This window comes from Phaenicophaeus curvirostris, chromosome 1 (genome assembly GCF_032191515.1).
Source record: "Phaenicophaeus curvirostris isolate KB17595 chromosome 1, BPBGC_Pcur_1.0, whole genome shotgun sequence".
Lineage (NCBI taxonomy): Eukaryota > Metazoa > Chordata > Aves > Cuculiformes > Cuculidae > Phaenicophaeus > Phaenicophaeus curvirostris.
The window spans coordinates 180,227,605-180,253,132 of NC_091392.1; the positions used below are offsets into that span (position 1 = coordinate 180,227,605).

The 25,528-nt window shown below is 41.2% G+C and overlaps 1 long non-coding RNA gene across 1 annotated transcript in view; it reads left to right on the forward strand.

Moving 5' to 3' along the window:
- The first annotated feature begins 717 nt into the window (after positions 1–717).
- LOC138734324 (uncharacterized) overlaps positions 718–25,528 on the forward strand; it is a 118,856-nt gene continuing 94,045 nt past the window's right edge. The window contains exons 1-3 of the long non-coding RNA XR_011339553.1: positions 718–1,356; positions 3,607–3,672; positions 12,369–12,529. This is a non-coding gene — a long non-coding RNA (uncharacterized lncRNA). The remainder of the gene's footprint in view (positions 1,357–3,606; positions 3,673–12,368; positions 12,530–25,528) is intronic.

A 25,528-nucleotide genomic window follows, 5' to 3' on the forward strand; every position in this document is an offset into this window, starting at 1 on the left:
AGGTGGCTAGTGAAAAACATGTTTTTCTGCTTAGGTAAAAAAAAAATTTGATCCCTGTATTTTAAAAGGCTTTGAAGCAAAGACAGACCTTTCCCTGCTTTTGAATCAGGTATGTGCCTTTTGCCATCTTCACAAAGCCTTTCCAATCTGGTCAACTGTTTCAAAATGTGGAAAAAAACACAGTTACCAAATATTCCATAGAGATTTACTAAAGCCTAACAGCAAATATTTCCAGAGATTTCATCTTCTCCGCCTTGCAGAGCTCCTTCCCGTGATCAGACTTTCCATACACCGTCCTCACAGAATGACTGAGCAGTCTCTAGCTGGATGCACCAAAGGCCAAAACAGAGGCAACCCCTGTAGCGTTGTCCCTGGGCGTTCCTTTGAGCTGCAGCAATGCTACAGAGTGGAACTGACAGCAGCGACTATGACCCTCCTGAACTAGAGTGCAACTCAAGGCTCCCCAGTTTTATTGTTCATGTGCTGTTGGCAAACCTCCAGCATAGTTTGTCTTTGCCACTTGCCTGAATTCACGTAGAAAGTTGGACAACTTCAACAAAGCCCTGAGCAATGACATCTAATGCTGAAATTAGTCCTGCTTTGAGTGGGGGGTGAGACCACATGACCTCCTGAAGTCCTTCCCAACCCAACATAGTCCACGGTTCTGTGATTTTTTACTGATTTATGTAATGTCTGATAATACTGATTTATGTCTATGTGGGTCTGAAGGCACCTTCCTAGTAATGGGTCTCTGTGAGTATGACGCATCTTGTGGAAGCAGTCTTTATTAGTTTGTTTTTAAAAACACCTCTTTAAGATAATCTTAACAGAATCATAGAATGGTTTGGGTTGGAAGGGACTTTAAGGTCATGTAGTTCCAACCCCCCTGCCGTGGGCAGGGACACATTCCACAGGAAGACTCATCCAGCCTGGCCTTGAACACCTCCAGGGATGGGGCATCCATGACTTACCTGGGCAACCTGTGCCAGTGCCTCACCACCCTAACAGTAAAAAATTTCTTCCTAATATCTAATCTAAACCTATCTTCTTTCAGCTTGAAACCATTAATAATATTCAGGCTGCATGGACAAATATCATACAATTAGGAACAACAGAATGATCTCTGCAGTCTCAGTATGCTTCTAACACATTTACATTGGAACGTTCACTCTAGTGTTGTGATTGCACCGTGTTTTTTCTCATATGTCTTCATGCCTGTACCTAGCACAAATCTCTGGAGATGATACAGCGCTGAGGAGAACTGGTAGCTAGTAACTGCAGAAGTCTAGCTTGCTTGTTGAGAAGGTGGAAGGTATTTTCTGAATGAAGCAGGTCATGGTAGAGAAAGAAAACAAGGTCTCCAGGTTAAAGTAGTTGAATTCTGCTCTGGAAAGCTGGACAGTATTCCTGCCTCTTCTATTGTGCTCCTATGTGGCAGTGGGCAAACATTTCTCACGTGGTTATTAATTGCCAAAAGTGCCTTTCTGCGTGTGCCTTAGCAAGTTTGCGGATGACACTAAGCTGGGTGGAAGTGTCGATCTGCTGGAGGGTCGGGAGGCTCTGCAAAGGGATCTGAACAGGCTGGACCGCTGGGCAGAGTCCAATGGCATGAGGTTTAACAAGGCCAAATGCCGGGTCCTGCACTTGGGGCACAACAACCCTATGCAGTGCTACAGACTGGGAGAAGTCTGTCTAGAAAGCTGCCTGGAGGAGAGGGACCTGGGGGTGTTGGTTGACAGCCGACTGAATATGAGCCAGCAGTGTGCCCAGGTGGCCAAGAAGGCCAATGGCATCTTGGCTTGTATCAGAAACGGCGTGACCAGCAGGTCCAGGGAGGTTATCCTCCCTCTGTACTCGGCACTGGTGAGACCGCTCCTCGAATGCTGTGTTCAGTTCTGGGCCCCTCACCACAAGAAGGATGTTGAGGCTCTGGAGAGAGTACAGAGAAGAGCAACAAAGCTGGTGAAAGGGCTGGAGAACAGGCCTTATGAGGAGCGGCTGAGAGAGCTGGGGTTGTTTAGCCTGGAGAAGAGGAGGCTGAGGGGTGACCTCATTGCTCTCTACAACTACCTGAAAGGACGTTGTAGAGAGGAGGGTGCTGGCCTCTTCTCCCAAGTGACAGGGGACAGGACAAGAGGGAATGGCCTCAAGCTCCGACAGGGGAGGTTTAGGCTAGACGTTAGGAAAAAATTCTTTACAGAAAGGGTCATTGGGCACTGGAACAGGCTGCCCAGGGAGGTGGTTGAGTCACCTTCCCTGGAGGTGTTTAAGGCACGGGTGGATGAGGTGCTGAGGGATATGGTTTAGTGTTTGGTAGGAACGGTTGGACTCGGTGATCCGGTGGGTCTCTTCCAACCTGGTTATTCTGTGATTCTGTGATTCTGTGATTCTGTGATTCTGTGATTCTGTGATTCTGTGCCAGCAATATCTGGAACAAGATGAATGTGCAAATGTCATCTATCAATCATGACTCTTTCTTTTGTAATGTTGTGTATGATGTTCCATTTAATAAAGCCTTCATCAAGTCAGGTTGGGTAATTATTGTTTCCTTGTATCTGTTTATCATCTAACGTTCACTTTCTATTTATATTTACACACTGTAGTTATAATTACTTATATATGATTATTTGGCAATGAATTAGGCAAACTATCTCAAAAATCTCTAAAATTCGTGGAAATGTTCAGGCAGCATATGAGATTGTTTTTCAAACCTCAGCAGGCTTAATTAGATCCTGCAGTTCATTCATTTGCGCTGAAGTCAATTGGAATTTTACATGTGGAAAGTCTGTGAAATCAAAAATTATACCCAATGGGCACATAGCTCTATAGAAGAAAACGTCAGTTCTGGATGGTAGTATTTTGACTTCTCATTGGTTAGACTCCCTCTCCCCCTTCACTTTTTCTCTCTTTCTCAATTAGCTTTGCTTGCATTTTTATGTGAGTGGTTTTGAAAGGGTTCCTGGAAAAAAAAACAACCTTGCTGCATATATTGTACATGTTTTCATTTATAGATAACTGAGATGGACAGGCAGATAAATAAATAGATAGGGATTTCTGAGCTTGTGAAATATGTCACAAAATATAAAACCCTCTTCTAAGTCTGCTTTTGTCAAATATGCCAGATGATACTTTTGGAATTATATTTCTGGAATATTTTTTCAGCATTTCTTATTGCTGTTCTTGGTCTGTGCACCCTTGTTTGCCAGTCCCTTAGTCTGTCTGATACGAACTGAATGAATAGCAGCATTTAAAAAATATGGCTTCGGGGGCTCCTTAGGAGGTTTCTTTGTAAGTATACATTTACTAGTTCATCTGTAAATTTATTTTATGAGGTGTTTAAACCTCAAGAAAACTGAAAAGCATAATATTAATACCTGGTTTACATCTACTGAAGTCAAAAGGAACTTTGCAATTGACTTTAATGGTAGCCTATGTCCTCTCATTATGAAAGTGGCGAGGATGATATACACAAAACCACAAGGAAAGTTTTCTGTTTCATCATATCCTATTCTGTTTGCAGCTGCCTAAGCAAAGTACAATGTGGTTTGTTCTTGAGTTAAACAATTCAGTGTTTGGAACTGATCCTGAACTACGTTGCAACTTTAGGTAGTGTTTTGCTCCTCAAAAGATCACAGACTGCTCATTCTCTGTGTGGCTCACAGAGGTGACAAGGTAGGAAATCCAGCCAAATTTTCAAAAGGTTTTTGAAATTACGCTTTTGGTTTTGATCTTGCATTTGCCCTATGGTATGAGTAATGGAAGAACTTGATGGTGCAGTTTTCTTCCTAATTGTCTTGTTTTTTTTCATGTGATCATTCCTGGAAATGCACATAATGTCTGTAGCACATATATACATGTTTTCCCTTAAGGTTTTCTGAAGTGTAGTAGAAAGTTTCCATCATGCTATTGTAATCCCAGGCATCATTTTTACATTGTGTTAGTGAAAGTGAGTGAGAGAACACCACAACTAAAAAACCCTCACAGAATTCAGCTTTTTGGTTTTTTTAATGTTAGTGCAACAAGCACAGCAGTCTGAGCAGGCGAGATCTGGTAAGCAATTTGTAGTAGTAAATAATGATAGACAAAAATTCCCACAAGCTTCTTGTTGAGTCTGCTTCAGAGGTATTACTCATTTGGTGGCTGAAATGCTGGTTTTGCTTCACATTTTTAGTGCTTGTGAAAGATTTAAATATTTTGTTGGTAACAAGAGCTGGTAGCGCGCTGCAGACGAGTTCGGCAGAAGTTTTCAGATGGGGCTGTGCTCAGCTGAAGGATGAAGTTGCTGTCCCTGGAGTGTGTCAGCTCCACCGAAGCTCCAGAGGTGGCTGAGCTAGGGGCACGGCTGCTCCATCCCCGCTGCCCCCACCAGCCACCCCTCGGGTCTCCACTGGGCTGATCAGACCACCAGCAGGGCAGTAAATAACGAAGTAGGTAAAGCCACTTCTTAAAGGGGACAAAAGCAACACCACCAAAATTAGAAAGGACTAAATTCTGGTTTGCCCTGCCCCTAGCTCTCCCCTTACCCCAGCAGAGCCAGCTCCTACCTTGTCTTCGTGGTAGGCTAGCAGCTCTCTGGCTTCCTCCCCTCACCTCTTGCCAGGCTGGTGGAGGAACAGACCTTTCTGGTCTCCCTCCCCAAGTCTCCTGAGTTCTCAGGTTGCTGCCCCTTAAGGCTACCCAGACCCAAGGCTTCCTGATTCACAGGCAGCTGCTCTTCTGAGCTATCCCAGTGTTAGGGCAGCCAGGAGTCCAGCAGCCCTAGGGTTTGTGCTGTCCAGTGATGCAGTTATTTTGGGAGTGAGCTAGAAATATTGTATACTGCCTTTCTCAAAAAATAATGTATCATAAATTCTCCTTCAGTAAAAAAGGTGATTATTAGTACTTATTGCTGGTCTCATACAAAATGGATCTTTGTCAAAATTACTTTGGGAAGTGTTAGTTAAGAGAACCTGTACAGATCATTCCAGATGTCTGCTATAGCCTTTAGTTTGTCTTTAACATCTATACAAGAACAGAGATCTCTGTAGCATAATTAGACAAATAAAAAATGACTGGAAATTGTGTATTTATGGGAGACTTAGACTTCCTAGATGTAGGTTGGAGGAAGGTGTGCAGAAGTAGGGACCTATTTCTCGGGCACCTCTAAACATGGTGGATGAAATACTTCTTCACCAAATGACTTCTCAACCTATCATATTTTAGATTTAGTCTGGATGATCACGATGGCTTCTGTGGAAGAATAAAAATAAAAGAAACTTTGAAACAAGTACTCACAAGGCTACCGTGTTTACACTAAATAGAAGAATAAATAGAAGCAGGGCTGTAGTTAAGATTCCTGGTATTGAAGAGGAAAATTTTGATAAGCTACATGAATTAATGACTGAAGAAATCTGGATTGAGAAGCTAAGGTGTTGAAATGTGGAGGAGGTGTAGGGTTTTTAAAGTTTCAAATGTGAAACCCACCTAGAGCTTGTATCCCAAACAAAAGAAAAAATAGTTGGGAAAGGCATTGTAATAATGACACAAAAGACATCGGTAGGTAGTGCAAGGGCAGAGGAAAAAGAAGGACCAGCAAAGAAAGGTGTGTCTCAGAAGGCAGAATAAATAGGAATAAAGCAAAAACAAACCAAAGGAGCTTGAGAGAAACAGCAAATGTTCTTCATCTAGAAAATATGTGGGAGAGAAAGGCTCCTGTGCTGAAGGCGAACTATAAGCTGTGTTGGATAAACTGATGATGATTTAGCAACAGGGCAAAGTCTGGAGGTGTACTGAGGGTATGGAAATGACAATTAACCAGCCAATGGGGGAACAAAGCTTAGGAGAACTAATGGGCTTCAGTCAGGGGAGTGGGATAACTGTTGTTCCAGAATTCATGCAGAACAGGTGTATGAAACCCTATGTGTGAATATCTTATAAGGAGAAGAGGGACCATGTGACAAGAACACAGTTCATCTGTGTAAGAAGGGAAGATAGAGTCACGTGGACAAGAGCAGGCCTATTGATCTGATCTCAGGGATGAAAAGCTTTAAAACAGATCTTGAAGGAAAGGAATTTCTATATAGTAAATAGAAAAAAATAACGAATTTAAAAAACCTCCTTGAATGTGGTATGCAAATGTGGTACTTTGATTTGCTGGAAAAGTGACATCTTGTAAAACCTAACCTTTCTGGATCACAGTGAAGAATTTGCCAAGGTACAGCTCTGTGTTTGGTATGTCCCCAGGAAATCTTCTTCTCTGCGAAGCAGGCAACTGGGGTAGTAGGGAGGATCTGAGGAGAAGAGGAGTGAAGTAGCAGTTCTCTAATCAAGTTTACCTGCTACTTTGGGTAAGATAGTCAACACTTTTTTTCCATCATGGGCTGGCATTAGAACAGTGCAGTCTGCAACTCTTAGTCTTGTGCAGATGTGGAAGGCACACACAGTGTGGTTTCTCTCTTGTTTTGCTCTCTCCAGAGTTTAAAATATACGACATTTTGGCTGAAACTATGTATTACTATTTTATATATACTACTATATATATATATTACTATTTTATATATATATTACTTTATATTACTATTTTATAATAGATGTAAACCCATGACTATTATTCTGGTGTTCAGGGTAAGGTTGTAAAATGACGAACAACTCTGAGAAAGGGAAACAATGTAGGAGGGAAAGAAGACAATGCAAAAAGTAGAAATGCAAAAATATGCAGCACTCGGCAACCTCGTTACTTCCTCCGTGCAGGGGAACTGTTGTGGTTCTGGATCTCTATCTCATTTTAGGGTGAAACTCCCCTACATCAGTACGCGTTCCTAAAGGGAAAAAATGAGCCCTGTACACCTCCTGTGCTGCCCTGTGGCCTGTGTGGGAAGCCCAGTGAGATTTCCTCAAGTGTGGTGAGGGTAGCATGTAGTTGTGGCTGTGTTCAGATCATGTCCTACAAGCAGAAGTACAAAGAGATGGGTTGGTTCAGGTTTCTGGGACCTCTGGTTCCCTACCCGGTGTTTCACTTCTGAGTGCTGGCCCTGCATGTGCTCCCCTTGTGCACTGGGGACTTCCAGTGCTCATCAGCCCTTCAGGCTCTGAAGAAATAAGCACATTTCCCTAGTCATAAACCTGGGCCTTCCAGACATCTTTGGGCTCATAGGATAAACGATATTCAGAAAATATAAGTCATAGAATCATAGAATCACTGGGTTGGGAAAGACCCACTGGATCATCGAGTCCAACCATTCCCATCAATCACTAAATCATGCCCCTCAGCACCTCATCCACCCGTCTTAACACCTCCAGGGAAGGTGACTCAACCACCTCCCTGGGCAGCCTGTTCCAGTGCCCAATGACCCTTTCTGTGAAATATCTTTTCCTGATGTCAAGCCTGAACCTTCCCTGGCGGAGCTTGAGGCCATTCCCTCTTGTCCTGTCCCCTGTCACTTGGGAGAAGAGGCCACAGCTCCCTGCTCTCCACAACCTCCTTTCAGGTAGTTGTAGAGAACAATGAGGTCTCCTTTCAGCCTCCTCTTCTCAAGGCTAAACAACCCCAGTTCTCTCAGCCGCTCCTCGTAAGACTTGTTCTCCAGCCCCTTCACCAGCTTCCTTGCTCTTCTCTGGACTCGCTCCAGAGCCTCAACATTCTTCTTGTGGTGAGGGGCCCAGAACTGAACACAGCATTCAAGGAGCGGTCTCACCAGTGCCGAGTACAGAGGGAGAATAACCTCCCTGGACCTGCTGGTCACGCCGTTTCTGATACAAGCCAAGATGCCATTGGCCTTCTTGGCCACCTGGGCACACTGCTGGCTCATGTTCAGTCGCTGTCAACCAACACCCCCAGGTCCCTCTCCTCCAGGCAGCTTTCTAGACAGACTTCTCCTAGTCTGTAGCATAGGGTTGTTGTGCCCCAAGTGCAGGACCCAGCATTTGGCCTTGTTAAACCTCATCCCACTGGTCTCAGCCAAAGTCATCTCATATTCATCCATGAGGGACAAATACTTGATCAGTAAGAAGTGGCTGCGTGGTGTCTGTGCAGCCCAAAGAAGTTACTGTGCCCTAGAGATAAGGAGTTCCCTCTGACTTGGCTGTAAAGGACTGTGGTTGGAAGGAGAGGAATTTCTCTGAAAGAGGCAACAGAAAGGCACATGCTGATATAAGTCCCTTACAAATACAGAAATTATGTGGGCAAGACAAAAAAAGAAAGCTTCAAACAAAAGAGAGAAAGGCAGGGATATATCTTCTGGGGGGAAGAAAGTATTCTTTGAAGTACAGAATCAACCAAAGCTGGAGGAAGCTGCTTAGAGGAGGAAGAAAAGCATGTTCATCATGCAGAGGAAAAGCTACACACGCAAAACTAGTGAGAAACTTAACCATGGCTTGATGTATTGTTATTTCTTGTTCTATGTGGATAATTTTAAAGTAATGCTTAACTTTGACATCGGAGATCGTTTCTGCAGAGCCTGTGGCTGTCCCTGAGGAGATCAGCTGAAGCCAGAATGCCTTTGAGGAGGAGTGTTTTGGACATACTGTGGTTTAGCCGCTAAGGGACTTTGGATGAGCTGGGACTCAACATAGGGCATATACTGTTTGGTGGGGGAAGGGATGGGATGACTTCTACAGGAAATGGTGCTGCTAACGCATTACTAGAAGTGGTGAGGGCGCTTAAAAACATTGTAGCTGCAATGCTGAGATCCAAACCAGTTTCCTAGTAGCTGCCTAGTGAGAAGTGGGCTGGGTTTATGGCAGTCATGCAGATCTCATCATTCAGTGAGCAAGCCTGAAAAGGCTGAAGTTAAGAAAGTCCTAAGTGAAGTAAAAAGAATGGGATGTAAAAGTAATCCCAATGCCAAGGTTATTCCATCCAATGTGAGTTCATTAAGTAGAGCTGAGAGAGCAGAAAAATTTAGGATCTTAGAATCATAGAATCATGGAATGATTTGGGTTGGAAGGGACCTTAAAGATCACCTGTCCCATGGGCAGGGACACCTCCCACCAGACCAGGCTGCCCAAGGCCCCATCCAACCTGACCTTGAACACTTGCAGAGAGGCGGCATCCATAACTTCCCTGGGCAACCTGTACAAGTGCCTCATGACCCTCATTTTGAAGAGTTTCTTTCTAATGCCTAATCTAAATCTTTCCCCTTCCAATTTAAAGCCATTCCTCCTTGTCTTATCACTACGTGCCCTTGTAAAAAGGTGCCCTCCCCCCACACTTTCTTGTAGCCCCTTTCAGGTACTGTAAGGCTGCTATAAGTTCTCCCCAGAGCCTTCTCTTCTCCAGGCTGAACAAGCCCAACCCTCTCGGCCTGTCCTCGTCTGGGAGGTGCTCCAGCCCTTTTTATCATCTTCATGGCCCTCCTCAGGACCCATTCCAACAGCTCCATATCCTTCTTATGTTGGGTGTTCCACACCTGGACACAATACTCCAGGTGGGGTCTCATGAGAGTGGAGCAGAGGGGGAGAATCACCTCCCTTTCCCTGCTGGCCACGCTTCTTTTGATGCAGCCCAGGATATGTTTGGCCTTCTGGGCTGCCAGTGCACATTGCCGATTCAGGTTGAGCTTCTCATCAATCAGCACTCCCTTCTCCATTGGACTGCTCTCAATCATGTCATCCCCCATCTTGTATTGAAACCGCAGATTGCCCCGACCCAGGTGTATGATCTTGCACCTTGCCTTGTTGAACTTCATGAGGCTCATACAGGCCCACTTTTCAAGCTTGTCCAGGTCCTTCTGGATGATATCCTGTCCTTCTGATGTGACAACTGAACCACTCAGCTTGGTGTTATCTGCAAACTTGCTGAGGGTCTACTTGATATCACTGTTGATATCAGTGAAAATATTAAACAGCTCTGTTCCAAGTTTGGACCCCTGAGGGATACCACTTGTCATGGATCTCCATCTGGACATCGAGCCATTGACCACTACTCTCTGAATGTGACCATCCAACCAATTTCTTATCCACTGAACAGTCCTCCCATCAGATCCATAACTCTCCAATTTAGGGAGAAGGATATTATAGGGGACCATGTCAAAGGCTTTGTGGAAGTCCAGATAGATCACATTCTTTGGTTTTCCCATGTCCACTGCTGCGGTTACTCCATCATAGAAAGCCACTAGATTGGTCATACAGGACTTGCCCCTGGTGAAGCCATGCTGGCTTCCGTTAATCACCTCCCCATCCTCCATGAGCTTTAGCATAGCTTCTAGGAGTATCTGTCCCATGATCTTCCAAGGCACAGAGGTGAGGCTGACAGGTCGGTAGCTCCCAAGGTCGTCTTTTCTACCCTTTTAAAAAATAGGCACGTTACCCTTCTTCCAGTCACCAAGGACTTCTGATTGCTATGACTTTTCAAATATTATGGAGAGTGGCTTGGCAACCACATCAGCCAGTTCCCTCAGGACTCTGGGATGCATCTCATCAGGTCCCATAAACTTATATACGTTCAGGTTCTTCATGTGGTCACAAATGTGATCTTCCCCTACAGTGGGAAGGGCCATATCCCCCTAGTTTCCATCTTGTTGTTCATTGTCTCAGGAGCAATGAGGAAAGCAGTTGTCAGTGAAGACTGAGGCAAAAAAAGGCTGGTGAGTACCTCAGCCTTCTCTTCATCTGTTGATATGAGGTCACCATTTTGATCCATCAGTTGGGGTACGCTTTCTTTAACCTTCCTTTTCTGGCTGACGTATTCTTCTTGTTATTCTTTGATTCCCTTGCCAAGTTCAGCTCCACCTGCCCCTTGGCCTTCCTGACCCCATCCACACAACCAGGCAGTACCCCTATAGTCTTCCCAGGTTCCCCGTCCCTGCTTGCACTGCCTGTGCAGGTCCCTCTTGCTCTTCAGTTTGACCAGCAGGTCTCAACTCAGCCACACTGGTCTCTTTCCTTCCCTGCTCAATTTCCTGCATCTGGGGACTGAGCACTCTATAGAAAGCATCCTTAAATATTTGCCAGCTCTGTTCTGCTCCCTTGCCTCTGAGGACTGTATCCCAGGAGGTTCTACTGACTAACTCTTTGGTGAGCTGGAAGTCTGCTTTCCTGAAATTTAGGGTCCTGACTATACTCCTCGCCTGTCCCATATCCCTCATGACCTTGAACTCCACCAGTCCATGATCACTGCCAGCCTAGGCTGCCTCTGTTCTTGATGTCCCTGATGAGCTCACTTGCATTGGTGACCATCAGACCCAGTATTGCATCCCCTTGGGTAGAGACGTCTATTACCTGGGTTAAGAAATTGCCTTTGATGCACTCTAGGAGTCTCCTGGATTGCCTACAGCTTGCCGTGCTACTTTTTCAGCAGATGTCAGGGTGGTTGAAGTCCCCCAGTAGGACGAGAGCTTGAAGCCTCCTGTAGGTGGAGGAAGAAAGCTTCATCTGTAGGCTCCCCTTGATCAGGTGGCCTGTAGTATACACCAACCACAAGGTTCCTTTTGTTGCCTAGGTCTTTTATTGCCACCCATAAGCATTTGACCTGTTTGTGGCTATTCTTCAGGGACAGCTCTTCACACTCTAATTTGGCCAAATTCAGAGCTCTCATCCTTGTGCAGAGCCTTATTTGAATCCCAGGCTGTTTCATTCTCCATCTGTAGCATTAAAAACTGGGAAGACTGCTCAAGGGTCAGCAGTAACCTGAGCTCAAAACTCAAGCTGAACTCTAATCTGACAGGAAAATCTGCTGTCTCCTCAGGATGAGAAGTGTCTTTTTACTGGATTCCAGCACAGAACTGAGATGGTCACGGTCAATTGTTGATAATGATGCGCTCAAGAGACACTCCTTGAGCTAAGTGGAAGCAGCCAGAAAACCTGTTTCAGTACATCTCCTCAGGCTCTGACAGTAAAAAGTAGAGATACATTTGTACAAGCACCTTTTCTACAATTTCCTCTCTGTTTTGCAGCTAGTTCAGACGCTGTGGGGATGGCCAGGCTGTCATGGGTTTGGGAAATATGTCAGTCTTTCTGCTTCCAGCCTGCTGCTATTCTCAGCAAAGTGCATACCCTGGGCTGAAGTCCAACTCTGAAGGCAGTGGACATAGCCAGGCTCTTCATGAAGTCATTGCTTTGTTAAGGAGGTTAAGGAGGATAAAGCGAAGTCATGATAAGGTTCCAGCTCTCGATAGTCACATTATATGTATGACAAACAAGAACTCTATAAAAAGAAGTATGTACAAGCGTAAGTAGGACCATAGCTTTCATCAGCTTTGTAAGAAATACATTTAAAAAACCTCCCCAGATCTAAACTATCTGTTGAAACAATCTCAAGTGTCTTACATTTACCAGTGAGTTTACAGCAAGGCACCCCCTTTTCACGTGTTTGTATTTACCAAAACAAAATCAGCGTTTGGAAATCACTCATTTAACTATCATAATAAAGCAATGTTACCTTCTTTTCACAGATGGGAGAACTGAAGGAACAGAGATGTGAAGTTATCCGCTCAAAACCATAAAGGAGAGCAGTCACAGATCCAGGAACAGAAGCCAAGTCTCCTAAGTTGCTGCCCAATGCAGTCTAGTACTATAATCAACAAGAAAGTTTGTCTTCTGATGTTATAATGAGGTATGTCATAGCCATACCTATATATTAATAATTTACTCAAGAAGAACACGTTTGGATGTGTATGCTTACCTATGCTTTTGTAAATAATTCAAGACTTCTTTGAATTCTAATTCTGAATTGAAATTCTAATACTGTTTTCTTTTCAAATGGACATTTTTTTCCACAAAGATTTCTTTGTAAGTCATGTTTAAAATGTAATGGTTCTCAAAATCTGGTTTATTAAAATTGCTACAAGATAATGTCCAAAAATATCCCAGAATATCTTCAATAATTCATATTTCTAGATATTTTTGTATCCAACTTCAGGGTCCTGAGTACCTACACTTTAGTTTGCCTTTATAGAGGATGGTGGAGAGTTGGCATCTCAGAGAAAAGGAAATAAAGTTGTGTGTTCTCAATGAGGATGTTCTAAGTATTGGGAATCACTTCTGGAAATAAAGATCGGAATGTCTTGGAAGCACCAAAAGCTCAACTCTGGCTCCAGTTTAGCTGGAGAGGAGGCTATGCCAACAAACTCAGGTGCTGTGAACATGGAAGCCTGTTACAGAGCCTAATGCTGCCTGGTGTAATGAGGAGTATCTGTCACTTTTGGCGGAGGTACAACTTGCTTTCTGCCTCCCCTAGCGATGTCCTCCTATACCAGGTAGGGACATGTACACAACACTTCACTTTAAGATGTCAAACTTTTGGTTTACCGAGCACCAATAGTTACACCAGCAGCTGGTTTTACTTGCGCTTGAATGTTTGAAGCAGAGCAGCAGCTTTTTTTGCATAGGATAGGGAGGGTTTCCTTTTGGCTTCCACCTCAATTCGACATAGCCATGCCGTGGGCTTCCCAGAATAGCACGAGTGTCCAATGCTGAAACACTATTGAAGCATTGTCTTAGTAGTAGGTGCTTGGTGATTTATTAAGAGCAATATTAAATCTGATTGGAAAACTGTATTTTTTTGACAATGTTCTCCTTATGCACCTTTACAGTTTCCAAATCTTGATTTTCAGCAGTTTGTTTGGACACAGGTGGTGAGCATGCTCAGAGAATGTGTCAGGTTAGCTGCAATCCAACCTATAAAGTATCTGAAATTCATCCATGCTTCTCCCACCAGCAGGTGTCATTCTGGAAAAAGGAAAATATTGTAAATCCCTGAACTAGAGAATTTGGCTGCGACAAATAAGAAGAAAAGATGTTTGCTTAAAATATAGCTTTTGAAGGATACTTTATTCTGATTAAAAAGCAAGCCACAGTTGGCTGGTCTGCATGAAACAGCCTATGAATATTTTCTAATAATCTCTGTGCACCGTACAATCTTGCCATACAACCAACAAAGGGCAGAGGATTGGTAAGGCAAACCAATGTCCAGTCAAAGCTCTTTTCTGCCTCTAACTCTTCTTTGTGGTATCTTCACCACTGCTGACTCACCGCCCATGACTATAAAATCAATGATATTCATGAATCTTTATGATGAGTTTTGGTTCCCCCAAAGAACACACAGAATGAAGATGTTTAATTCAGATCTCACTTATTTCAATGAAAGCTTGAGGTAATCTCATTGAAGTGACTGAAATCAGAAGATTGCTTGGGATTTAGTCTGAAGTAACCAAAAGTAGTATTTCACTTTCTACTCTATAAGTGAACCTCAAGCAGAAAATAGTCACATACTTATTTAAATGTCTGTTATAATATTTATATTTTCTTTTAAGTGTTCATTTGGTTATTAGCTGCAGCCTCCTTTAACATGAAGAGATTATTTTTGATTTCTCATAATCACAGTGAGAAAGCCGAGTTATAAAGAACCACGACCCTGCTCGTTCATTGCTGAGGACTTCTGGTCTATTGAGTCTAGTCTGCTGGCTGTTGATAACAAACTTATCATGAAAGCAAACTTATCATGCAGAAGGTGTCTTTCCCACCCTACTGGAAGGTTGTTCTAACCCATCACAGCTCTATCTTTTAGTGTAAATTTATTCATAGCCTTTATGTCTATGTGGTCCTTTTACAGAATCACAGAATCACAGAATAACCAGGTTGGAAGAGACCCACCGGATCATCGAGTCCAACCGTTCCCATCAAACACTAAACCATATCCCTCAGCACCTCATCCACCCGTGCCTTAAACACCTTACATTAAACAGTTTTTTTCCCCTCTACTGTGGTTTAGGAAAATCCATGACACTCCCTTTCAGGCTCGATTTTAGTAAGCCAGAGGTGCTAGATATGCTGTGCAAAGCCTTGCATGATGGCTTCTTTCACCCAACGTTTACTTTCCATGGGAGCAGGCTGTGGGGTGTTGTAGGAGCCCATGTGGTCCCTTTCCCTACCATTTCCATCAGCTGGGAAGTTTGGGCCCAAGCATCTTAGATGAAGCTAATAAAATTTACACTTTTCTTTCAGAAGCTTAGTTTTCTATCCTCAAGTTACTTTAAGTTAAATTGATCTTTTTTAAACAAAGGCAAGCAGGAGTGTGCATCCTTCATTACTACCTTGCATACAACATTAGTGTAACAGCTTCCACACTCTACTAAAAATGTTTCACCTGATATATCTTAGTGCTGTGTCAGCCTTTCTCATGTCTTCATCACAGTCGTCTTCCAGTTGACTGGGTTTATCTTCTCCTCAGCACTAGAAGTGCTTCTGCAAAGGACTGTTTGCTACCGTGATATGATGCTCCACCCAAACTCTTCCTGGAATCTAAGGGAAATTTGCTTGAGGAAAGACACAGGAACAAGCTCCAAGGCTTGACTGTGAGAAGCAACTCAAAGGGGGCATTAATTTCAGATTTTTTAGAATTTGTAATTACAACAAAATGATGTAAAATAATTGTACTGTAGGCAGCCATGTCTTTTTCAACAAGGTATTTAACTTCAAAGGTGGCAGTGCTTTTCTTGTGAATATAAAGCACTTGGTTGCTGATGGCTGAATAAGAAAAATCTAGATTTGAAACCTTCATGGTCAAATAGCTAAAAGCTGCAGTCTTGAGTTTGCATGAAGCCTGTACTAGTGTTTTCTGACTTTTTCAGTACTCGACTTCGAAAATGTAGTGGTATTCTTGAAATACATACAAGAAAGTATAAAAGAATTGTGAATGTGACCAATTCATTATGCTCTTTGTTTTCATAGGACCTAGATAACTAGCGGTAAAGATCTCCAACAGGTTTTATAAGGTAAAGTTGGAGATTTAGACAAAATTTTATACAGTAAATAATGAGATTTATACAAAACTACTTCTTTGGAGTTCTGACTTTTTTTTTTTTCATTTTTTAGCTAATTGAAATAAGATAAAATTTTATCTATTTATTTTAATTTTTGCATTTTATTATTGTTAGAAGAAATTGATATACCTAAACATGGACCTCCTGTGTCATTTTAGAGCCCCTGGGGGATGCCACCTTGCTTCTCATTGACAGTTCAAATGTGTGATTCTCCTGTAGATCCTACATATCTGCCCGCCCTGAACAGATATCCTGGATTTCAGCAGTCATTAAGTACCTTCTTTTAGGCATATGAATTTCTCCATTACTTAAATGCTGCAAAAAATAATATGGCTCCACAAATGTTTAACTTTTTAAAATTAAATTGTTTTAAAAATAAAGATAGCACAGCTGCGAAGGTAATTCCACCTAAGGTGTTTTATTTAAGTTTAACAAGACATAGAGGCAGGACAGTAATTTTGTATCTAACAAGTACAGAGTTATTGTGTTTAAGGGGATGCCATCAGGAGTCTGTTTTGAATTATGGTGGCTGAGCTGAACCTGAGCGTGAGTTGGGAGCTGCTGTTGCTTAGGGTATGCACCGCGAAAGGCCCTGGCCAGAAGTCTGGGGCTTCGCATCAGGAATGTAGCGATTTGATGTTCAAAACTGTTGGGAGTCTGGCAAAAGTAAGCTTAATGCCTCAGTTTTGGGCCTGATGCAGCAAACTAATTTTGCTGAAGAAAGCAGTAATTTCAGGTACCAGGGCACTCATCTAGGGGGAATTCAAGAAATACTTGCATTAATTACATAGGCAATTAGAAACCTATGTTAATCAGGTCCATTTTTTGATGGTCTGCTGAATAGGAGTGTAATTAAAAAGCTTGAATATATTAGTTGATGCAGTTATGTTGAACTGTTCTGCGTGGAGTTCAATATTACTGAATTGTTCTTTTATAACAAGAACAATTTGTCATGTATATACTATACAAAAATTATATACTGTATATGTATAACTCATCTTAAAAGAAAACTAAGGCTATTGGAAGATAGGAAGTCCTGGATAAAATTCACCGTAGGCATTAATTAGGTTTGTATAGACAGAGAACACTTTCCCATGAGCTTTATTTATTAATTAGTCACTAGCATTATGATCGATAGGAATTTGGACTATTTCTGTGGTGGTCTGAAAAGTCAAATTGTTACAGAAAAAGCTATGCTGTAGGTTGACTCAAAACTATCATAAAATCTGATGTAGTAGTGTGCAATTTCAATTTTATAATTTGCAAATGAAGCAGATGATAAACTGATTTTGTGTACTCATCTGTTTTAAAGTCTTTATCAATGTTTTTCAGGATGAACCCCCAAGGCGTGGCTGGGATGGTTGTTTGAAACAAGAAATAGATACCCTTTTGGTGTCATTCATTTCACTGATCACTGGGACTGTGAGCCTGAATGAAGGTGTAGGAAGACTCCAAGAGAGAATGGGGAATGGCTTTTCACTTCAGAAGGGTATAATGGCATTTTTAATGTTTCTACCAAATACTGGTGCACATGATAAACATTTATGGCTTGGGAATTAATGGAAAGATTGTGAAATGAGAAAGAATGCGCATTACGAGAAGCCTTGGAGAGCTACAACCTAAGCACCCTGACATTTGCGACCAAACCCGCAGAATATCTCTTGAGTTATTGGAACCATCTCAAATGACTGGGTTTTTTTTGATATAATTTACCAGCCCCAGTAAGCTCCCCCAGCCAGACTGGGAAAGGACATTGCTTTCATTAATGTTCGTCCAGGGGACTAAAGTGTATTCTGGGTGGTGAAACATTTAGTTTATGGAATTAGATACAGAATTCAGATTTTAAAAAAAAGGCAGCAAGAATTTGTACCTGGGAGTTTTAAAAAATGGTGTTTAAAAGATAATATGCTTGTATCTAAACTCTGTTATCTGCAGCATAAAGGTTTACTGTTTTATATATATTAAATAACATATCTATATGATGAAATGTGAAATGTATAATGAAAATAATGACTAAAAGTAATACATATGTAAATATTACCTAAATCATATGTGTAAACATTAAATAAACTGGTTCATTTCTAGAGGCTACAGAAAACACTTTAAAATTTTATGCAGTCATCCCCGCCTCCCATTTCTATTATAATTGTAGTTTTAGAGCTAATCTGTCTATTCATGTTTTAATGTTTGCAGTTGTGTTAAATATTACCGAGTAACAGTTTAGTTTGGGGGAACTGTTATACTTTCTCCCAGCTGTGGTTCATGTTGTTTAAATAAGAAGTTGTTGAGTATTTATCCCAAATACCAGTATTTTTACCCCAGTGGCAGCTCTATATTTGTGGTCACCCCATGGCAGTGTGTGTGAAGATTGTATACAGTGGCTGTGCCTCTTCCAGAGTACCAGGAGGAAAACTGGATGCGGTCAACCCACACATAATTTGCTTCTCTTGTTGGAGGTCTCACCTAGACAGCACTTAAACGACAGTTTTTCTTTCTGGATAAGAAAGCCATTGCCTATGTTCCCTGAAACAGGCTAAAAAGACCAGATCTTCTGAGACACAGCTTTACACTGAACATATGCGGAACGGTGTCATTATTAATTCTGAAAATGTGTTTACAGTGGTTAGGTAAAATATTTAGTTACTATTTAAATATTTTGATTTATTATAGTTCATACATGAATTTTAGATGTCTACTGCACTTAACATTTCCAGTTTAAATAGCTGGTTTCATTAAGATTTTTAGTGATACAAATTAATAACAAAAGGCAGTTAATACAGAATGCAGTCATGAGACCAAAATACATGTGGTTTAAATTTAAAGAATTAAATGTTAGCATTTCCCTATAGAGAAAGGTTATTTGGGCACTGGTGTACTGACATTATCACCACCCACGGAGAAGGGGACCTATGGATCTTATTGGTTAAGCAGAAATTCAAAAAAGGAAGAATTCGGGTCCAGAGGGTTTGCTTTGTGTAAATGAATCACACAGGAAAAATGCTCATGCCCAGAATCATCATAATGACCTTCTCTGATGGTTAGAAAGAGAAATAAGCATGCAATATTTTTGTCAAGCTTGTCAAGAGGGTTTAGGTTGCTTGCTAGGTAAAATCGGTCTTGGTTATTAATATAGTGGAAAGTTAAATTATGACAATGAGAATATGATAAGTGCTGTTGTAAATTAGAAATGATTTTCTGTGGCCATTAAAAATGATAATCCAATATATTAACCATTGGGCTGAAGGGCTACTAAGAAAATAAATGTGGCAAGTGGATAAAATGTAGGACAAATATATGTTTAAGTAGGTGTTTCTTAAAAGCTTCCTTCAGGAAGGTGTTTCTGAACACTACCATACTCCTTTTGTCAAATCACGTCTGTTAAGATAAAGGTAAGAAAGCAGCATTCATTTAGCAGTAAATAGTACTATCTGTACTTCTGGATTTCTGTTTAAGCAAACCTTTATAATAATTTTATTGGACCTAGCTAGAAACAAATCTATTAAAAATAACAATTACTGATTTGCCACTACTTAATATTAGTTTAATCTGACAACTCTGGTATGGCTTCGCCTATTTTTCCTGGAAGAAATTACGTAAAAATGGGTGGATTTGAGTAGTTTCATGCAGACGTGGGAATGCACAGAAAAACCAGGTCTCAAAATCTCTGCATGCTTGTCTCTGACAGCTTGAACACAGGCTGAGTTAAACCCCAGGCTGCCAGTACTCTGCGCTTCGGCTTTTGAAACTTTCTGGGCACGATGCAGTTTCAACATGAAAAGTCAAAATACAGTGGTTTACAATCAGTTTTGCTATGTTTGAAGCTAAAACTCAAAGCAAAACTCCTGGGGTATAGAACTGTATGAAGCAAAACATAAGAAAGTTAACACAAAAACTCTGCAAAGCGAACAAGCCAGTTTTGCTCCACTCTTTTCTGCAAGTTCACTTTTCAGTCGCACATCTGTGAGATGTCAAAAATGAGTTGGTTTCACTACCCTGTTGCACAGATGAACACCACAGCTCTAAAGCAGCACCCTCCATCAGAGCCAGGTCTTGCTTTCTGTCTCAGCTGATACTTGAAACACCTTCCAAGAGACAAAATTTTCTCGGTCCCAGGCTAGTTACCTTTAGCTTTTGTTCATCTGTAAAGCAAGGGATTTGGGGTAAAACACAGATCCCAATCTGTATGGTTTTTTTATAGTTGTATCCAGCTCTGAACTCATTTCCTAAACCTCTGATAATGCTCTGAATGGCACCTGGTCCCAGAATGGCTGGAGGCACTTAGAATCATAGAATGGTTTGCATTGGAAGGGACCTTAAAGATCATCTAGTTCCTGTCCTAGGCAGGGACACCTTCCACTAGATCAGGCTGCCCATAGCCTTGTCCAACCTGGCCTTGAACACCTCCAGGGATGGGGCATCCATGATTTCTCTGGCCAACCTGTTCCAGTGCCTCACCACCCTAACAGTAAAAGATTTCTTCCTAATATCTAATCTAAATCTACCCTCTTTCAGCTTAAAATTGTTACATATTATACTATCACTTCACTCACTTCACCTTGGGAAGGTTATCTAAGGATTTATCTGTTTTGAGTTCAAAACCTGGTATTTTATAGATGCTGAGCACCTGCTGGTCTTCCCAGCTGGCAGGGGAGCTGCAGGTGCTCCTGCCGACTAGACTCCTTCTCCCAAGGGACCCTTATTTACAGTGAAATCACAAACACTCCTCTGCACTGTTTTGCTCTTTGTAAAATTTTGGTGCAACTGGATTGAAACAAACTGATGAACATCACTGAGACAGAGATACTTTTAGCAGAGCATTGCTACGTGTCTATGAGGTCAGACTGGTCGAGGCTCCTTTCTTTGCTGGGATCTGTTTTTTTCCACAAAAATATTGAGAAGCTAAACACCAAAATTATCACTGACAGAGAACCAAGACCTCAACAGCAGTGGGGCTAAGTGAGTCAGCTTCCAGGTATAGATCTCAGACTCTGACAACTTTGTTGAGAAGAGAAGTTTGGGGAAAAAAATAATCAGATAATCAGATAATCAGTGACCTTGTCTGCATATATTTTGCTTATTCACATGTTAAATTATTGTGGTGAACCAGTACCTAGGAAAGTGCAGAGTGCAAGGGGGAATGGCTGACTTAGAAAATTCAAGGGTATCTTGAACTATAGCTCACAGACTGAGTTGCACAAGGATTACTGTGAGTGGAATTTACAATATAATGGCTCACCTCTGCACAAGAGTGAGTTTTAGATAGTGTGAGCAGATGTTACTGAAAAAAAAGCCATCAGGCTGTTGGTGAAATGCAAATATTATGTGACTCTGAATCTCACTTGGTATTTTAAATCATGAGAGTTTCAGATCTGAGTCATAGTGACTTATAAGTAGGATATATATGCGTAAGTAGCACACAAGCTGTAAGCAAGGCTTCTGCCTTGGGGTTATTTTCCCTTTAAATTGCGTATTTGGTTCTCTGTTATTGTAAGTCATTATAGCCTCAATGAAAAGTCAGAAGCCAGATTAGATGGTTCCAAAATTTGAAAAGAAACCTGAACTAGAAACCTTTACAGTCTTCTATTTTCTTCTCTGTTTGTCCACTTTGAACTGTTGGTTCATCAAACCATGTTATACCTTTCTTACACCTCTGCTTCTCCGTGGTGCTTCCTGCGTCGTGGTAGCATCAGAATTTTTCCAACCTCTAATTTGCTCCATCAGAGCACTCAGCAGCATCTAATCTTTCATTAGAGGCAGAAACTTTGTCAGCACTGCTCAAAGAGCACCTTTAACCCAAGATCTTTATTGGAAAACTCCTCTAGAAAGAGCATGAGCTGGTGAAGATGGCACGCGAGTGCCTGCTAGCAGTCCTAGAGACACGTGTGGGAAAAAGTTCTTTTTCTTATTTTTTTTTTCTGATTCAGCACTTTGACTTAAAACATGCATCTCACCAAACTGTGCAGAATGACTTGCTGAACAGAAGACTGTAAGGTAGGGTTAGAGGCTCTACTTAAGAGAAAATCTGCTTCAGCCTAGAGAACAATCCCACCACAAAATAAAATTAACTTTAAAAGTAATGAGATTTTCCACTGTTAACTTAACAGCAGCAAACCACATGTTCTAACCAAGGTTTTAATTTTTTTTTTTTGTATAAGGACTCATTTTTAGTAACAGACCCCAGACTTTTAGCCCTGCCATTTTTCCACTGCTGGAGGAAAACGTGGACCCTTGCTGAGTTGTACAGTGAATATATCAGAGATATTTCAATCTGTCACCAATAAAAAGGCCTCTAAAATGCTAGCATGGAGGAACCAGTTCAAGGTAGAGGAAATGGAAAAAAAACGGAAAAAAGAAGAAACATTTCTTTGGATCTTTAGCTCTGTTATTTTTTTAGATTATATTTCTCCTGGGCTTCCAAAATCTTCAGTAACAAACAAGTTTTCTTTTAAAAAGTATTAAGTTATCAAAACATTTGCCAGGTCCTAATATTAAATCCTAGCAGTCAGCAATGTTTAAGTTCAGCCATAGCATTTTGCTGAGTAAGTCATGCTAAAACTTAAAGCTTTTCCCTTTAAAATGATCTTTCTAAATGAGATTGATATTGTGAGAAAAAAAGGAGAAAGATGCCTTCATCATGAGGAATTATGGAATTAATTTTCTTTATATACTCTGTTTGCACAAGACATTTTTGTTAACTCTTAATAAAAATACCGTTCAGCTGCTACTTTCATTGTTTTTATCCTGGGACCAATACAACATTGTCATTATTGGATATAAAGTGCTGTAAAAACAAATCTAATTTGTTAAGTTTATTTTGATAAGAAATAAATATAAAGGTAGAGCATAGTTTGTACAGTGCTGCTATCATAGGACTCCTGGGTATAATTTATATAAAGAAAATAAAAAAGCATACATAACTTTCTAGTTGATTTCCTTTAACAGGGCTAATTGAAAACAGTTTCTGTTATTTAAAAGTAATTTATTTTAAATATACTTTTAAAACAAAGTTCTTATTGATATCCATTTTAAGTATAATATTATCTCAGTGTGGGATACAAGTAAAAGGTCAAATCTTGTAGGAGTATTTTCTGTATGACTCAGTTCTGATCATAGATAAACTTATCGGGGAAACCAAATTAGTTAACCTTTTCAGTACCAAAAGCTTGTTTTAACAAGCCACGATGGTTTCTTTCACAAATATGAAACTTCAAAGCTCATACTTTTGTTCTGAAACATGAAAAAGAGAGTGCTAATTTCGCTTTTCTCTATCTGATGAAAGGCAAAGGCCAGTGATTTTAACATGAAATTAGACTTGTTGAGTTTCGGTATATAGGCATAGTAGGCAATACATTATTCATTTTTAGACAACAGCTGTTGTGCATGGCAACAACAAAAAAAAGTGCAGTTTTTTAAATTTAAATTATGCCTTTAAATTATGGGCATACTTAAAGGATATATTTTTCTTGTCCGATAGCATAATCCTTATGTATGGATGTGATTACTGGAGCACTGAAAGACGCTGCACGAACCAAATGGCTGTACATGGCATATCTGTAGGAACCAGCCTCTTTCCATATGACTTGATAGTTTGTTCAATTCCTGTGTGATTAACTGGTTTGCGACATTGTCATAGTTTAGCCCAGAATCCCAGAAACCACAACAGATATTTCTCAGAAATCCCTCCAGCTCTGCTTCCTTCTTCATTTCCATCACAGCCGTGCCGACATTTCAACGACGGTGGCTGCTTCAATACACACAGTCTAACTCAACCATCAGAAACTGCCCTTCTTTCTTAAAGCCAAACCCAGAGCTACTGAAAAGCTCTAATGGACTTCAGATCTGGGACCACACTCATGTTTGAGAAAAACTCTCTCAGATGTTAATAAGCCAAAGCCCTCTTCATGGCATTCATGCCATCCCACCTCTATCAGCACCATTTAATGTGGTAGCTGGGGGAGAGTTTGACTCATGGAGGGTTTTGCCTGCAGCCTCACTCCTGCTTCTTTTACTCCTTTTGCATAGTATTTACTCTCACTGACTTGCGTGAAGAAGCAGTGCTGCAAGGGATTAAAAGTGGTGAAGTCTTTCCCTAAATAGCTCCTAGAGAGCTGCATTTCAGACATTATCTGACAGAGAACTCTTAAGACACAGATATTAATAATATTTCTCATAGTCAGTGAAGTAAATGCCTTAAAAATATTCAAGGGTGAAGATATCTAGAAATCTGGTTTTGAAGGTCAAAGCACGAGCAGCAGTAGCTGAGCTCTGGCAGTATACTGGTTCTGCAGAGCAAAAAGTAAAAATACAAGTCTATGAGGCATGTCCCAGGCTGAACTCGAATGGGCTTGGGGTGAAAATTTTGCCAGCCCTGCCCATATACAGTGAAACATTCGTCTCATGCTGGCAGTGGCAATGAGCTTTTCTTTCTTCCATAACTTACAAAATATGAGCAAGTAGGTAATTAAAGCATTTGATTCTTCCATGAATGGAATAATTCTACATGGTATTCTTTAATGAGAAAAATAACTGGCGCCTGAGGAATTACTTTGTCACTCTCACAAAAAGTAATTTCATCCAAATGAGCAAAGTAATGCAATTATCTGTGCAGATAATGCAGCACACGGCATACGTGGGCAGTGAAGATAGCCTTTCATTCCATGAACAAGAGATGATTGCTCTGGAAAACTTGTTGGGTCAGTTTTAATTATTAAAAGAGCAAATTCATGGTTTCTTCATGGACTAGTCACACTGTACAGTATTTTCTTTTCCGTTCTATTTAAATTTAGATTAGTTATTCATACTTCCTGGCAGTGGTTATAAAAGGAGGATGACTGAGAATTTGGTAGGTGAGTTAATCTCATTTTCACTGAGTCTCTAGCGCTACCCACTTCCCCGTCATATGACTTGACACCAAATTGTCTAGCAGAGCGAGACGAAAGTACCAAAGCACCAAAGCACTGACCTCCTGCATAGCTCCATCTTCTCTTCTACCCTGTTTTTGCTGGTGTTTTATTTTTCTTCCTGCTTTTTCTTCTGCACATTTCTCATTTTTTGGCCTTCTCATCAGGCTGACATGTGGGTCACCTCCACACATGCCTACTGCCTGCAGATCCCTGGTAGGGTTGATGTGATTTGAGGCTAGGGAGACAGAAGGGAGGGGCTAGGTGGCTGCTGACTCAGTGAGGCGATGCCCTGAGGTCCCCAACAAAACTCCATCTCCAGCCCTGTACTCTGAAAATGAGCATGCTTTTAGTGTCAGTAAGGAATCACTCAAACACTGTGACTACTGAAGCCCAGTGGATTTGTATGATGAGTGAGCAGAAACTGGTGTTAAAGCCATTATCCCTGTTGAAGTGTTACAGCTCCTTTCCCCTAAAGTTGGTGTCAGGGGACGTAATAATACAGAGATTCAAATCACAGCTCCACTTTCAGTCTGAGTGCTTGTAGAGGTTGTGTATGGGTCCCCTCTCTTCTATTTGGCCAATTATTTTTATGTGGCTTTTATAAATGCTAGTAACTCTGAGATCTTTTTGCATTTGGCTCCTTTGGAAAAAGAGTTCATCTGCTTTTCCAAGGGGAAAGGCAGAGATGTGCGCACACAGACACTGAAACTGCCTTACAAAACAGGCGTAAGTTGTAGACAACAGAGAAATCTTTCTGATATTCTGGAACTAGTGGTTACACCAGCCATTTGTGACGATTTTCACTGGGAATTTTGTCCCAGCTATGATGTCTCTATATGTTTCTCTTTCTGATTTACTCTGAAAGGTGACTGAAACAGGCCTGGGCTG